The sequence below is a fragment of the Impatiens glandulifera genome, chromosome 1 (assembly GCF_907164915.1).
Source record: "Impatiens glandulifera chromosome 1, dImpGla2.1, whole genome shotgun sequence".
Taxonomy (NCBI): domain Eukaryota; kingdom Viridiplantae; phylum Streptophyta; class Magnoliopsida; order Ericales; family Balsaminaceae; genus Impatiens; species Impatiens glandulifera.
Window position 1 is genome coordinate 95,808,562 of NC_061862.1, and position 16,536 is coordinate 95,825,097.

Below are 16,536 nucleotides of genomic sequence, written 5' to 3' on the forward strand. Positions count from 1 at the left end.
AATTACCTTCATTTCTGTTTGGCATTCATTGCCTTCCATCGACCATTTCAAGTCCTTGCAAACACTAGAGCATAACACATTAGACCCATCGACCACTCTAACCGATTGCACCCTGGTTGGTATACTTTTGTGGTCTATTTTCTCCAAAATCCTGCTATTGATAAAATTGTGGGTGCTGCCTGTATCAATCAGGATCACCACTGGCATGTTCCCAACTTTTCCAAGAATCTGGAGCGTTTGGAAAGCTTTAGACCCGGTCAAGGCATGTAAAGATATGGCTGGTTCATCCCTTGGGCCGAGCAATGAAGGTAGATCATCCAAAACAAGTTCTTGGTCGGGTTTTGGTCTTCTTGATTGGCCGAGACTATGAATAACTTTGATTTACACTTATGGTTTGGTTGCCATTTTTCATTGCAAGAGTATCATAGGCTCTTCTTTCACTTTTCATCCATTGAGGCTGGGTCTAATTGCTTAACATGTTCCTGGTTTGTTTTTGAAGAGGACCCATATGATGAATTCTTGAAGTCGTTATTGGTGCTCGACCTGGCTGTGTTGATATTGGATGGCGTGGGCAGCAACGGTGCTTCAGCGCTGTACAAGTTACCACTGCTCATTAAGGACCGATATGTTGTTTCTTGGACTTTAGCCATGGCCATTGCTTCGTTTAAAGAATCTGGGAATCGCAACCTGATGCACTTCGCAATCTCTTCCCTTAGACCGGACAAGTAACAATCTATGACGTATTCCCTTGGCATGCTGTAGAGTTTTTGAGAGATCGACATGTATCGCAGATTATATTCTTGAACTGACCCAACCTGTTTTAAATTCATCAGTTGTCTCATTGGTGTGTCATGTATAGAGGGCCCGAATTGAGTCATAAGGTCTCTCTTGAACACGTCCCAAGATAAGGCCTCCATATGATTTCGGTTTTGAAGATATGACCCGTACCACATTCTTGCTTCGCTAGAAAAGTGAATGGGGGCGATTTTTAATTTAGTGGCATCCTTAGTTTTGTCCACCCTGAAAAATTGCTCGGAAGATATTAGCCAGCCCTCGACATCCGACCCATCAAACCGAGGAAAATCGACATTGGTTAGCCGAGTGGGAGGAGCATAGTGTTGGTCGCGGTTCTGGCCAGGGTGCGGGGACCTAAATGGTGAAGGACCGTGGCAAGAATTATCATCATAAGGTCTTTGGCGAGGTTCTTGCACATTTCCAGATGCCCGCTCTCAAAGTCTGCCATTCTTTCTTCAGCCGCATCAAATCTTCGGTCTATGGCAGCTTGCATCGCAGATGTTTGTTGGGACACGTTTATAATAAGGGCCTTGGGCGCATCCATTTCTGATTGCTGGTGAGTTTCTACCATGTTGAGAATCGGTCAGCTCTGATACCAATTGTTAAGCTTTAAACTATAACCGAGCCTTTCAAGTTCTTTAATTCAAGAAACGGGTTCTTGATGATCGGGGCCGACAGTGAATTCAACACTCAAGCGCATCGGACATAGAATGAGAAGAGAATTCTAGGTTAAGGAGAGAAGAGCCGAGGGTGAGAAGAGAAATACCACTAGATTACACCTAGTAGTCCAAGAAGGGGGATTAGGGCCGAGAGATAACTTAGAGCACCAAGTTCCAAAATATTCAATTCATAGCCCCAAAAAGTGGGGTGGGCATCAGCATTTAAAGATGCTAGTTTACCCAAAAGTATTCGGTTACAAAAAACTTCCAAGATAACATAATTCAGTTCAAGAGAAATAAGAGAGAAAGGAAACAAAACAGAATTATTCCATAAAAAACATAAATTGGCCCATATGCACACTTGGGCCGAGGGACGGGTGCATAAAATATTTTAGGACCGAGGTTTTTGATGAGCAGACCGTAATAGAATCACTCCCACCGCAACTTAACATGTGTCGTGGACACGTGGTAGTATATGGTATATCAACGGATGGCTCGAGGTTTGATGCATTTTAACCTTAGTTTGCGTGTCAAACAATTTTTAAAATGAAACATTTAATATTTAAAAGATTTTTGAAAATACATGTAGCTTTAAAAATTAATCATGAGAAAATAATTTATTTTTGTTCAAATTTTATTAATTTGGGGGCCAAATAACAATTTAACCAAAAACTCGGTTTAAATTAACCTAACATGACTAATTTAAAAGATTATTTATTTAAAATTAGATTCGCCAAATAATTTTAGAAAAATAATTAAAATGAAACGTGTATAAACGTATTTATACTAGAGTTTCTGTAAGGGGTTCGTATTTTGGTTACGCTTGGAAAAGAGGGCTTCACGCTATGTTCTCCGCGTCTGTCAAATGACGGTCTTAAATTTAAAATAAACAAAGTCTTGCTATTATAATATTTATTTATAACATTTATTTTCTTTGATTAGTAGTCTGATGTCCTAAACAAGAATATGTTTAAATTATGTAAATAATCGTACAAAATTATGTAAAAGGGCGTATATGCAATTGCGTTGATATAATACTTAGTAAGAACCCTAAAAATTATCAAAAAAATGTTAGAATTTAAAAATAAATTCTGAGTGGAGACTTAGCCGAAATATTTTCTCAGGAAATATCCTGAAATATTTAAATATTACTTTCTGACCTTTCGGAATTATTGAAAATGGATTTGGGTTCTAAAATCATAAAAATAATTTTAAAATTTGAAAAGTGAAACCAAACAAGCCTTAGGACAACAGTCCTAGGGTTTGAGTTCGATTTTGGTTATCTGGACTCGGACTAGACCTGGGTGGTCTGGACGAGGGATAGGGACTTTTTAATATTGAACTAATATAAAAAAATGTTTAAAATTAAATTATCTCATACTTAATAAAAATATTTTATTTTGAACTAATTTGTTATAAAAAAATAATTAATCAAATAAAAACACATTTATAAAAATTATTTATCCTTTTTAAATATGAAAACACAAGTCTTTTATAGAATTATTTTTTAAAATTGAAATATATAATATGAAATAAAATATTTTATTAAAAAAATAATTTGTTAAAAAAATTATAAATAAAATAAATTATTAAACATTTTTAAAAATAAAAACATAAGATTTTTATATAAACATATTTCTAAATTAAAATATAAGATATTGACTAAATATTTTATAAAATAACTAATTTATTAAAAGAAACAAATTATAAAAAAATTTATTTAAACTATTTAAAAGTTTTACAAATGTAAACTATTTTTTATAACAAAAGTTTTAAAATTGAAATAATTGATATTGAATAAAACAATTAAAAAATATATTTTAATATTAATTGAATTTTTAACTACATAATTTATAAAAAAAAAACATAATTATTTATGTATGATAATATTTAAAATTTTATATTAAATCAATTATCGACTGATTTATTTAAATTATTATAATAACACTAAAAATAATTAATATTAAATAAATATTTTTATATAAACAATACATAAATAATTATGTTTTTTTTTTATAAATTATGTAGTTAAAAATTCAATTAATATTAAAATTTTGTTTAAAAATATATATTTACCTAAAGATTATTTCATTATAAATTTAAATGTTGGAATAAATAATAATAATAATATATATATATAAACTATTTAGTGTTTTTAAAAATTAAACTATTTTAAAAATATATAACTACATTGTTTAAAAAAAAATCTTGTAAATCAAATAATAAACAAAAACTATATGATATTTAATAAAATTATTATTTTAAATTATTTAACCATTTTAAAAACAAAAACAAAAACTATATAACATTGAATAAATAATTTATAAAAAAAAAACTAACATTTTAAACTATTTAACTTAAAAAAAAATGAAACACAAATTCTTTATATATAATTTTCAGAAAAACTAATTTTTTAAACATACATGTTAAATCAAATAAAAACAACGTATACAAAAATTATTTTATATTAATTAACTTTAAAAAAAAAATAAAAACAAAAGTTTTTTTAATAAAATATTTTAAAATTGAATATAAAATATTGAAAATTTATTTATAAAGAACTAGTGTTTTAAAATAATTGTAAATAAAAAATAAAAATAATACAAAAACATTTTTATTTTAAGCTATTTAAATTTATTAAAAATGAAAACATAGTTTTTTTTATTTAAAATTCTTTCAATTTGAAACATATAATATTGTAACATATAAAAAAAATGTTTATAAAATAACTAATTTCTACCAATAAAAGTTGCAAATAAAATAAGAAACAATTTAAGTTTTTATTTTATTTTAAATCATCTAATTTTGGTAAAGTGAGAAAAATATATTTCAAATAAAAATATTTTTAAATTGAAATATATAATATTAAATTAAAAAAATAGAAAATCTATTTTTAAATCAAATAAAAAAGTTTTATAAATAAAATTATTTTAAACTATTTAAAATGTTTTAAAATGAAAACAAAATATATTTATTTAAAATATTGTTTAAATTAAAATATAAGATATAAGATATTAAATAAAACCATTTTTCAAAAGAAGAAAATTTTTAAAAAAAATTGTAAATCAAATAAAAACAATATAAAATTGAAATATACGATATTAAATAAAGTTTTTATAAAGAACATTTTTTTTTTATCAAAATTATAAATAAAAAAATATTAATTTAAATATTTGTTTTAAAATTAATTAACCTTTTGAAAAATGAAAACAAAAACTTTTTATCCAAATCAAATATAATATAAAAGAGTTTAAAATCAAAATTTATGATATTGAATAAAATAAATAATTTTGTATCTCCGGAAAATCCTTTCCTGATAAAGTTTCCATTCCCAATATCTTTTGCCCTTCCAAACCACTGTACAAGAGGATGAGTTTGAGAATTTCATTGAAAGTACACATGAGGGGTTAGTAGAGCAGGAGACTGAACATGAACATGAGCAGCACGAGGATACGCATGACCGATCTACTAATTTACTAATATTTATTGTTTATATTAATTTTGACCTCATAATATTAATTTGCTACTTTTGTAGTTTCTTCTTCCACGTGGAGACGAGGTCGCAACAAGAATATCGAGGTTGTGAGAAGGCCTTAGGGATCAAGGGTGCCACTAAGCATTAGAGATGTGGATGGGAAGCCAGATGGTGATGATAGGCGTGTGTGGTCTAGGTATGTAGAGTCGATGGTGCGGGACCCCGCACTCATCTCGCATCGCCAACTAAAGTGGAGGGTTTTGAGTACTGGTCAACTGGATTCACTATGGCATGTCATGATAGTGAGAAATTAAACCTACATTTAATTAACATTCAAATGAAGTTTTATAACATTTACTGGTTTTTATTTTACAGGATTCATTCGTGAGCACATATATTACCTATAGACATGTACAAACATACCGGGATGGCACACGCCAAACAAATATGGGATAAGTGACCCTCCAATTTGAGTCAGGACTACGTCCTGATTTATAACGGAGATGATGCGGTTGTACTTGCGCGTCCCCCACCATGCTATGATTCGGTAGATTGGGAGTTCCTCTATAAACACCATTACTTCACTGAGAACTTCAAGGTACGTACAATTTCAGAATAGAAATATGTATCGACGACATCAGTTCTAACTTCATTTTTATTTTAAATGCCAAAAAAAAACTTTATCAATATTGGCAACCGAAAGAAAGTGAGGTTTCCCCACCTTACGGTTAATAAACCATTTTTACGAGTGGAAGAAGAATTGATATGTACATTATTCAATTAAACCTACTATAAATAATGTAACTAATTTAATGATGAACAATTTATTTGAACATGAGCCTGAACTCGGACATCCACTAACTATTATAGAGAGGTTCAAAAGGACTTAAACCCCGAGAGTCACCAAAGACAAACCAACCCCAACGTCGGACCAAATGTAATAAGAGAAGATCGTATTGTATTTCTTTTGGTTTGGCTGATAACAGGTTATGGTTGTGTAAAAAACTAATCGACTATTAAATTTTTATTTTGGGGAAATACAGAAAGATTTGATAAAAAGTATCGGCATTCCCCTAGTTACACTTTGCGAGAGATTTAAACAAATCTTTAGGTAAAGGCTTTGTCGAAAGATTTTTTAAATCTCTCGACATTCCCCTAGTTACACTTTGCTGAAATATTTCAACAACTTTTTCGGTACAGACTTTGTCGAAAGATTTGTTGAAATATTTCGGTACAGGTTTTGTCGAAAGATTTCAACAAATCTTTCGGTATTTACCCTGAATAAAGATTAAATACTCTATTCAATTTTACATATCCAAACTGTTATCAGTCAAATTAGAAGAAATACTATTTATGCTAAAATGTCATTAAATAATTTATGCCGATAGATCTAATCATATCTATCGGAAAAGGATTTGTCGAAAGATATGTATAAATCTTTCGATAAAACCTATACCGAAAGTTTATAAATTTGTCGGTAAAACTCTCGACAGATTTACGGTCTTTTACCGACATAATAAACTTTCTATAAAATCTCCCGATAATTTTGAGTGTTTCTATATTGAAAGGTGTCTTCATCAACCCAACACCCAAAAATTTAAATTTATTTTTAAAACTTTAATATTTCTCAACTCAAAATTATGTAAATTCTTTAGAGAAAACTAAGGAACATGTAAAAATAACAAATCATATTTTATATAGTTATTATCATTAAATAACTAAAAAAAAGTATTTATATTTATACGAATAATATGAACACATTTTATTTACTTTCATAAAAAAATATCATTTATAATTCATTGTGCAATTTTAATTCTATTCAATTAAAATGCACATTTAATTTCATAAAAAAAATCAATAAATTAAAGATTATAATAGAGAATTTAACCTACAAGAGACGTACTAATTTATTAAATTAAGAAACGAGATAATGTCAACATAAATAAGGGTTTACATTAGTTAGGCGCAAATTAATGCAACTAGTAACTAACACCAAACTATACTAATTAATTGTTTGTTTAATTGAACTATTTCACTACAAGATTTAAAGCTAATAAAATATAGCACACTTTTAATTTTTTTTTTTTTTTTTGTGAATAAGTGATAATCCCATTTATAATTTTTATATAAATAAAACATATGTACTTCTACTTAATTTAAAAATATATATATATATATATATATATATATATATATATATATATTAATAATAAATTATTATAACAAACAACAAAAATAATGTATAAAAACAAAAATCAAATCAAGATAATCACAATAAAAATATAAAAGAAATTTAATATTTAAATATTTATAATAAATTGTGTAATATGTTTTTTAATCTATGTATTATTTATCATATTTATTTTTCAATTATTGGAATTATAATAAATAGAAAATTAAAATAAATTAAATAAATTAAAAAATTAACATGAAATATAACTACACAAATTTAAAAAAAGAATAATACTAATAAAATTATTATATATTTATAATTATTATTAATCTATTTCAATCGACAATATTAAAATGATACTATAAAAATAGAAGGTTACTTAACTATATGACACTTAAAAAGATCAATTTTAGTTTCTAAGTTTTACTATTGTTAAATAAGTTAAGTTAATGGGATATCCTACTAAAATAGTTCAAATGATAAGTCTAAATAGAAGTGGATGTAATGATTGTAACATGTGGGATGTTACATTAATTTATATATTAAAAAAACAAAAAAAAATCTTATTTAAAAAGATTCATGCTACAAATCCTACTATGGATTAGTTATGCTAGCCACCCTGAATAATCTAGGATAAAAAAAAGAGGGGTCGTTTGTTACTATGTGGTATGTTAATTTCGTTTTGTTTTCTTATTTCAAAACTAAATAGATGAAGATTTGTTTTTATTATATGTGATGATTATTTATCCTTAAGTTTGAAGCAATAGTAACAAAAATGTTATTTTTGTCACTTTCATTACATATTTGGTGTAATAACAGGGTATTGTTTTGCATTATCATTGGTTTTTAAATTTTAAAGGTTTGATGGGTGATATGTATCATTTAGTGGAAAATGCACTATTAGAGACTAAGTAAACCGTCGCTAAAAGACATAACGTCGTTGCTAATAAATATTAGCATCGGCGAAAAACTATCGTCAGTCATCGCTAAAAAGTTTGTTGTTAAAAGATAATGACTTTTATTGACGGAGATAGGCCGACGTTGATAATTAAAATATCAGTGACGACGAATGGGAAATTCTGTCATTGATAATTAACAATTATAGCGACGACATCGTGCCTACATTGCCGTTTATATTTTAATTAATAGCGACGTCATCGTGCCTACATCGTTGTTTATATTTTAATTAATAGCGACGACATTCCCCTAACATCGTCACTAATATTTTAATTATCAACGTCGGCATTCCTCTAACGTCGTCATTGATAGTCCTTGCTCTCGTGTTTTTGACACATTTTTTATTAACGCCGACATTCCCCTAACACTGTAGTTAATATTGTTAATTATCAACGTCGACATTCCCTTAACACCGTCGTTGATAGTCCTTGCTCTCGGGTTTATGGAACATTTTTTATTCTCTTATCAATGTCGGGATTCCCCTAACGCTGTCGCTGATTTAATTATCAACGTCGGCGTTCCCCTAACGCCATCGCTGATAATCCTTGCTCTTAGGTTTTTGACATTTTTTTTATTCTTATTAAACCTATTTCATATTTTGTTCTACTACTATTAGCAAAAAAAAAGATCATTCATATATAAAAAAATCAATTCTAGTTTATAAAAATCTCAAATCATATTAATACAAAAATCTCAAATCGTATGTCATTCAATACTAATCAAGGAGGAGGGGGCATCTTAGACATAAGCGCATATATAGCCTATTGTTGTGCGCACATTAGCGCCTTTAGAGTGTTCTGATGTGCGCGCATCTGCGCTATCTCGTCTGGTAGAGTCCTATTCTCCTCGCGTAGCGTTTCCATCTCTTGACATTGTAACACCCATGCGTTATTGACGCTCGAGGAAGAACTTCTCCGTTAATCCACACTAATGTGCGTTGGACGTACTCCTGGTCACCCTCCTATGTCCATATGGTCCCAAAGTAGCCTCAAACTCTTCAAACAATGACATATCAGGGATGGCTTCTAGTCGTTCGCGAGTCTCATTATACAATCATTTACAGCACTGTTATTAATTTTAAACTTAGACATACAAACTAAAACGATAGAAATGATTAGAACTTACGATGGCCTGGTGAACATATAGAGAAGGAACGAGAGTCGGATTCTCGGTGATCGCTCTCCTAGTATGAGTATGTAGGAAGAATTCTACTTAATTAGGGGAGTGTCCAATATCCCTCTCCTGTACAAATAACATACATACAATCTGTCAGATATTATGAAAATTTAATACTCTTACTAAACTTACCATTTGTCACTCCACTTGCGAAAATGGTTTACTGCCGATGTGGTGGGTGTATACAACTTTCACTTTATTGTCGCCGTTGGTCGTACTTTTTTTCTGCAATTATAATATATTTATAGTTGTTAGTCAATAGTCGATTAAACATATAATAAATTAAAAATGACTATCATACCTGAAATTCAGTCGTGAAGTAGTGATGGTAAATGAGACAATTCCAATCATAGTAGTTGAATTCAGGAGGAGTGTTTAATTTGATTATCTCCTTGTCTTCATTATGTGGTTGGATGTAATTCCTTTTGTTAACATATATCCACACATTTCATGTTTTCTTTAAATGTATCATCGCCCTATCTTTGTAGGTGTCGATGTGATAGGGTGAAGACTCGAAAGGATCCTGAAAAATAACAACAGATTTTAGGATTATGAAAGCTTTAAATTATAAGATAACACGTTAAAAAATATCAAACTCACGAAGATGGACCATCATATATGGTCTAACTATGAATGTGACAAATCAAACCAATTTCTTAGACGATGTGGCACCACCGTGGGATTCCGAACAATGGTGCCAATATGCCTCAACTAGTAGCTGACGTTATCAAAAGTGGGCTTTCCATCCACCTCTCTGAATTCTAAACGCATCTTCTGCCCAATTTCTAGTTTCCCGAGAACTATGTTTTTCCCCGTCCTCTCATCTTCAATGAAGACCCTACAAAATAATAGTGAAACGATATTTTTTAAAATTTATATAATCATTTAAATATCAAGTATAAGTTGTAATTAACTACATGTAGTCTCGGGAATGGAGGAATCCTCCTCTGGGATGATAGACACCTCGGGAATTATGGAATATGGATCATCTAGTCCCTCAATGTCCGGAAGTGATCCTATAAAGCTCATAGGATCATCGGATTGTACGTCATTTGTATGAGCTCAGAGCTCATCTAAATATCTCGACATGGCTCATTTTGTAGCCCGTTTAGGTGTCATGATATCTACAAGAAAAAATAAAGTTAAAATTTTAAAGAGGTCATCCTATTTGACAGAAATAAAACATGTCTAGATGTTCGAATAACGGGAATTTATCTTTGTGATAATTTTCCATCTATGTATAGATGCCATATCTGTAGTGTAAAAACTTGTTGTGCTTGTCTTGCCATTACAAACAGATCATGAATCTGAGTTCTCAATGTCTTGTTCATATTAACACTTACAAACTCATATTTATCTACTTTTATATCACGATTCTTTGAATTTATATATCAAACCATCTACACTTGAAAAGAATTACTCCGTTACCACCAAAATACTTAACTTTTATGATATTTGTGAGTACTCCGTAGTATTTTATCGTTTCAGCCCCATTGTTGTAAATTACTAAGACACCACTAATTTGTGTGATTAAATCTTCATCATGCTTCTCGGTGTTGAATTTGTACCTGCTTATTTTATATGAGTTATACTTCTTAGCATAAATTGTCGGGCTACTCTCAAGAATCTTTAGACTCAAAGTTCGATCTGATTCATCATTCAACTGCTCCAATTTCGTCTTGAAAAAACTTATGTAAAGTTTATTGCGTTCAAGATTAGAAAGATTGAGTCACCGGTATCGGTCAACTCTTGCGTGAATTCACTTCATATAATTAAATTTAATTGTAATTAGTCAATTACAAAATTCACACTTAGTCACTAATCAACTTATGAACACTTACTTCTAATATTGTTCAACTTCGAGACAATTTTTCAAAATATATACTTGAGCACGCTCCCAATCACCCAGTTCGTATGTGTAAAGTGTTGCAATTGGTTAAAATTGGTTGTATCGATGTCTTTGTTGACTCGTGATCTTCTAAATATCGAGCACATAAACTCATATTCTCGTGTAAATGGTAACTCTCACTAATTGACCCTTCAGGAAAGTTTTTGTTCTGAATGTACTTTTTCAAGGTACCAATATATTGTTCAATTGGTTACATCCATCGATACTGGATAGGCCCCCCTAACAAAGCATTAGAGGTCAAGTGTACAGACAAATGTACCATTATATCAAAGAATGAAGGTGAAAATATTTTTTCCAATTTACAAAGGGTCAAAACAATGTCATCTTGCAACTCTTCCAATTCATCTCGATTTAAGGATTTTGACACAACAATCGGAAGCCTAGACAAGTGCACTATAGCATCGTACACATCATCCGGAAGTAAAGTACGTGTGGTAAGTGAAATTAATTACTATAATAGGATGTGACAATTATGACTTTTCAATTTGGAAATTTTCTTATCAATTACGTTTACACACCCTCCAATATTCGAGTAGAACCCTTTTAGCATTTTTACATCTTTAAGAAACATACATAATCGTTTCTTCTGATTCAAGGAAAATGCGTGTGTGGATGTCGGATATTGAAGAACACCATCGAACTCAATGGGATGCAATGCATGCTTTATGTTCAATAATTCTAAATCTTTAAGAGCTTTGAGTCCATCCTTCATTTTTTCTTTAAAATCCATTATAGTTCCTAACACACTATCACAAATATTTTTCTCAATATGTATCACATTCAAATTATGCCTTAATAACAACGTTTTCTAGTATGGTAGTTCGAAAAATATGTTGAGTTTATTCTAATTATCACACGAGATTCATGAAAAACATTTCTCCTTTTGGGATGATATTTATTCAAACAAATCTCTTTCAAATCTCTTACCAACATTAATAATTCAATTCTAGACAAAAGATCAGATGTCGCTCTTAACTCTGTATAACCATCAAAAGAATCTATTTCTCTACGCCAACGATGAGTAGGTGAAAGAAATCTTTGATCACTCATGTAAAACTCTTTATAGTAGTGTCCCAATCTCAATGAAGTTGTATTCTTATTACAACACGAAAATGTAAGTTTTCCCTTCGTACTACATCCAGATAAATTTGAATATGCCGGAAAATAATTAATCTTTCATAACATAGCTACCGCATATTGATATATTCTTTACGGCTCACGTCGTAAGCCATCACACTGATATGCCACAACTCTTTTAACTCGTCAATCAATGGCTGAAGAAACACATCAGTCGAATCTCTAGGACTTTTTAGCTCGGGGATTAACATGGAAAGAATGAAGTTATTTTATCCATACAAATTGCAGAAGAGACGTTGTAATAGATAATAATAATAGGCCAAATTCTATAAGAAGTCTTTCCATTTGTAAAGGGTTGGAACTCGTCACTTACGAGAAAAAGTTTTATATTCTGAGGCTCGAAAGAGAAATCTTTAAACTTTTCATCGAAGGACGTCCATGTCATTGAATTAGCCGGATGCCTTAAGACTTCATCATCAACATTAATATTATCTTTATGCCAAGACATTTAAGGAGCGGTTTTGGAGCACATGTACAACATTTGTAACCTCGGTGCAAATGAGAAATATCACAAAATTTTATTCGGTATTAACTTCCCATTCACTTTTTTCCGAAGCGTACCGTTTGATTGGTTGATCTTCCATCTAGACACACCACAAACCTTACACTCATCCAAATCTTTATCTTTTTTACGGAAGAGCATATAATCATTCTTACAAACATCAATTTTGTCATACGTTAAATCGATGTCAGTAATAAATTTCTTACACTCATAGTATGAACTTGGAAACTAAGAATTAACTGGTAATATTTACTCTTTGAGCAATTTTAATAAAAAATCAAATGACATGTTGGTTCATTGAACAACATGTAAAGAAATTTAAGTAAGGCGGAGGCTTATGAAATTCAGGATCCTTCGTACAAGGGAAGTATGGAATAATCCAACAACCGGTAGAATGTCTTAGCATCATCAACAATGTATTCATTATTTGAGGCTTTAGTGGTTGGATACAAATTGGTGATAATGTCTTCCATAAATTGATCATCTTGATCAATTTTTTCGTTCATTTCATCATCAACATCATTCTCTCCTATACCACCCTAGTTTTCATTTATAAAGTCATCTAATTCAACATCGATATCGTCCTCGTCATCCCTTTCATCTGAAGATCTCTTTTCTCAATGAAAGTACCAAAAATTATTATTTTGACGGATCCAAAATGCAATTAGATGATCTCTGACCACTGTTGTCAAACGAAACGAGAAAGAGAGAATCACGGAGAAGAAAGAAAAAGAATTGTATAACATTTTATTTAATCATCAGCAATGACATAATCATGTGCCGACACTAATATTCATTTAGTGATTATTAGCATCGTCTTTAGGGTAAAGTCGATGCTAAAAATATGACATATTAGCGTCGGCGTTAGGCTAAAGTCGACGCCTCGTTTCCAAAAAAATGTTTTAAATTTAGCAGAAACTCCCATTTATTAGCGTCGACTTTGGGGTAAAGTCGATGCTAATAATATAACATATTAGCGTCGGCGTTAGGTTAAAGCAGACGCTAATACTCTTTTCCAAAAACATTTCAAATTCGGTAGAAACTTCCCTTTATAAGCGTCGGATTTAGGGTAAAGTCGACACTAAGAATATATCATATTTGCGTCGACATTAGTTAAATTCGACGCCAATACTCTTTTCCAAAAATGTTTCAAATTCGGCACAAACACCTTAGCGTCGGCGCTAGGTTTCTCATTGTCTTCTTCTTCAATAAATGTGTTTCTAACCAATTTTCATCTTCTAGGAAATATTCATCTTCAATTTTCTTCTAACAAATAGACAACAACTACCTGTTAAGTACAATTTTAATTGTCTATTGCAATCACAATTACACTCAATGTGTTGTTGTTGTTTGTAGGACTTGACTTCTTCTTATTTTCTTCTCGAGTTTAGAGATTGATGATCATTGAGAAGAGTCTGATTGTCTATTGGTTGGAAGGAAATCAGTATTTTCAGTTTTCACCACTAAAGAAAAACTCAAATTCCTAAAGAAAAATCTAGAGAGGAGCGTGCTATTTAACAGGCCATGAAACTTATTTGGCAAAGAATATTATCAACGACATTTTTTGGTACCGTCGTTGGTAGTATAGATTATCAGCGACGACGATAGCATAATGTCGTGGCTGATAGTCTTTATAATATCAGCTTCGATATTATGTTATCGTTGTTCCTAATAGTCTTTAGAATATATAATAACGACGGTAATAGCATAATGTTGTGGCTAATAATCTATAATATCAGCCAAGGCATTATGATATCGTCGTGGCTGATACTCTTTTTAAAAATGACGAGAAAACTTGAATTTTAGTGACGGTGTTGACAACGAAAACCGTCGCTGATTATAATGACGGGAAAATCTTTATTTTAGCGACAACATTGACAACGAAAATTTTCACTAATAATTATTATTAGCGACTATGTAACTTCGTCGTCGCTAATGTTTTTTATTAACCACGGTTCTATAATCGTCGTCGTTATAAATAATTTTTAGCCACGACGTAACTTCGCCGTCGCCAAATTCCATCGCTAATAACTAGGGGTGTAAACGAGCCGAGCCGAGCTCGAACTAGCCCTAGCTAAAGTTCGAGTCGACTCATTTTTTATTGACTCGGCTCGAGCTCGATCGAGCTTTTAATATTAAGTTCGAACTCGGCTAGATCATATAATCATAGGCTCGAGTTCGGCTCGAAAGGCTCAAGAGACTCGAATTTATTATATTTATATATTAATTTCTTATATTAAAAAAAATAACTAAACAAGATTTATGTTTTACCGTAGCGACATTTAGGGTTTCGAAATGAGATATAAGTTTGTTGAAGAAGTATCAATTGGCAGTCAATTGAGTCTTCTTGCAAAATGGGTTTGAAAGTCGTGTATTATAATTGAGATAAACTTAAAAACATATTATAATCCATTAGGTTTATTTTGAAAAATAAAATACTTTATAATGAAATAAAAATAATTTTATATCTTATAAAATATAATATATTGAGATTGGATACATTAAATAATATTACAATATAATTATATTTTTTTATTTAATTTTCAAAAATTATGTTTCTGTAATTAAATTAATATTAAATCTATTTATTTTCTTATAATTATTATATAATATATATTTTTTAAATTATAAATATTATTCTAGTATATCTTGATATACCAAAATATTGAAAATCTCATACCTTTTACGTATCAATAATTTTGGTATCGGTATCCTAATTAATAAGTCCATAAATAGTCTTAGGGGTGTTTCAAATTTTGATTAAAAAATAAAATATAATAAAAAAAATTATATGATTAGGCTCGAAAAACTCGACGAGCCACCAATCGAGTCTTACCTAAGCTCGAATTCGGCTTGAATCTTAAACGAACTAGTTCGAGCTCGGCATGAATTCAATTTTTACCGAACTCGAATCGAGCTTTGACCGAGTGGCTCACGAGCGGCTCGTGAGCGGCTCGGCTCATTTACACCCTACTAATAACCCTAATTCTACTAGAGTAGAGTTTTCTTATAAATTATTTGAATATATCGAACTCTATCCCTATAATCAAATAATTCAAATTTGATAAGTTTATTAAAATTATCAATTAAATAAAATGAAATATAAAATCTCATACGTAATTAATAAATAATATTTTTTATACATACAAACACATAAAAATCAAGTATTAAATAACCTTAATAAATAATAATTATTTGAAATAAAATTTCCTAATTTAAAAAATGAAATATTGAAATTGAATAAATACAATATTACTTAAAAAAAAAAGATAACAATGAATAATATTTAAAATAAATATAAAATATAATACATACTTCTTTTCAAAATAATAATAATAACAAATTAATATTAAATAAGTCAAGTTTTATTAATGTTAAATAAGTTTTTATATAAATTTCAAAATTTTGTTTATATTTTCAATTTTTTCATTCGTCACAATATTAATATATTTTGAGTATGATCAAATTGATTCAATTGTAATTATAAGAAAATAAATTTAATTAAATATATAATGATTAAATTAGATAAATGAACTGATATTTGGGCAGCATTAATTAAACCTAACATAACATGTAATTCAAGAAGGATGCCCAACTCTAAACGTAACAGCGGACCCACATTCATTGATGTGATTCTTGTATTAAGTATATTAATATTTACAAACACCACGAGCACCCTATGCTTATAAATGGCCTTCCATCTTTTTTAGATGTATTATTATACAAAATAGATGTTCAATTGAGAGAGATATC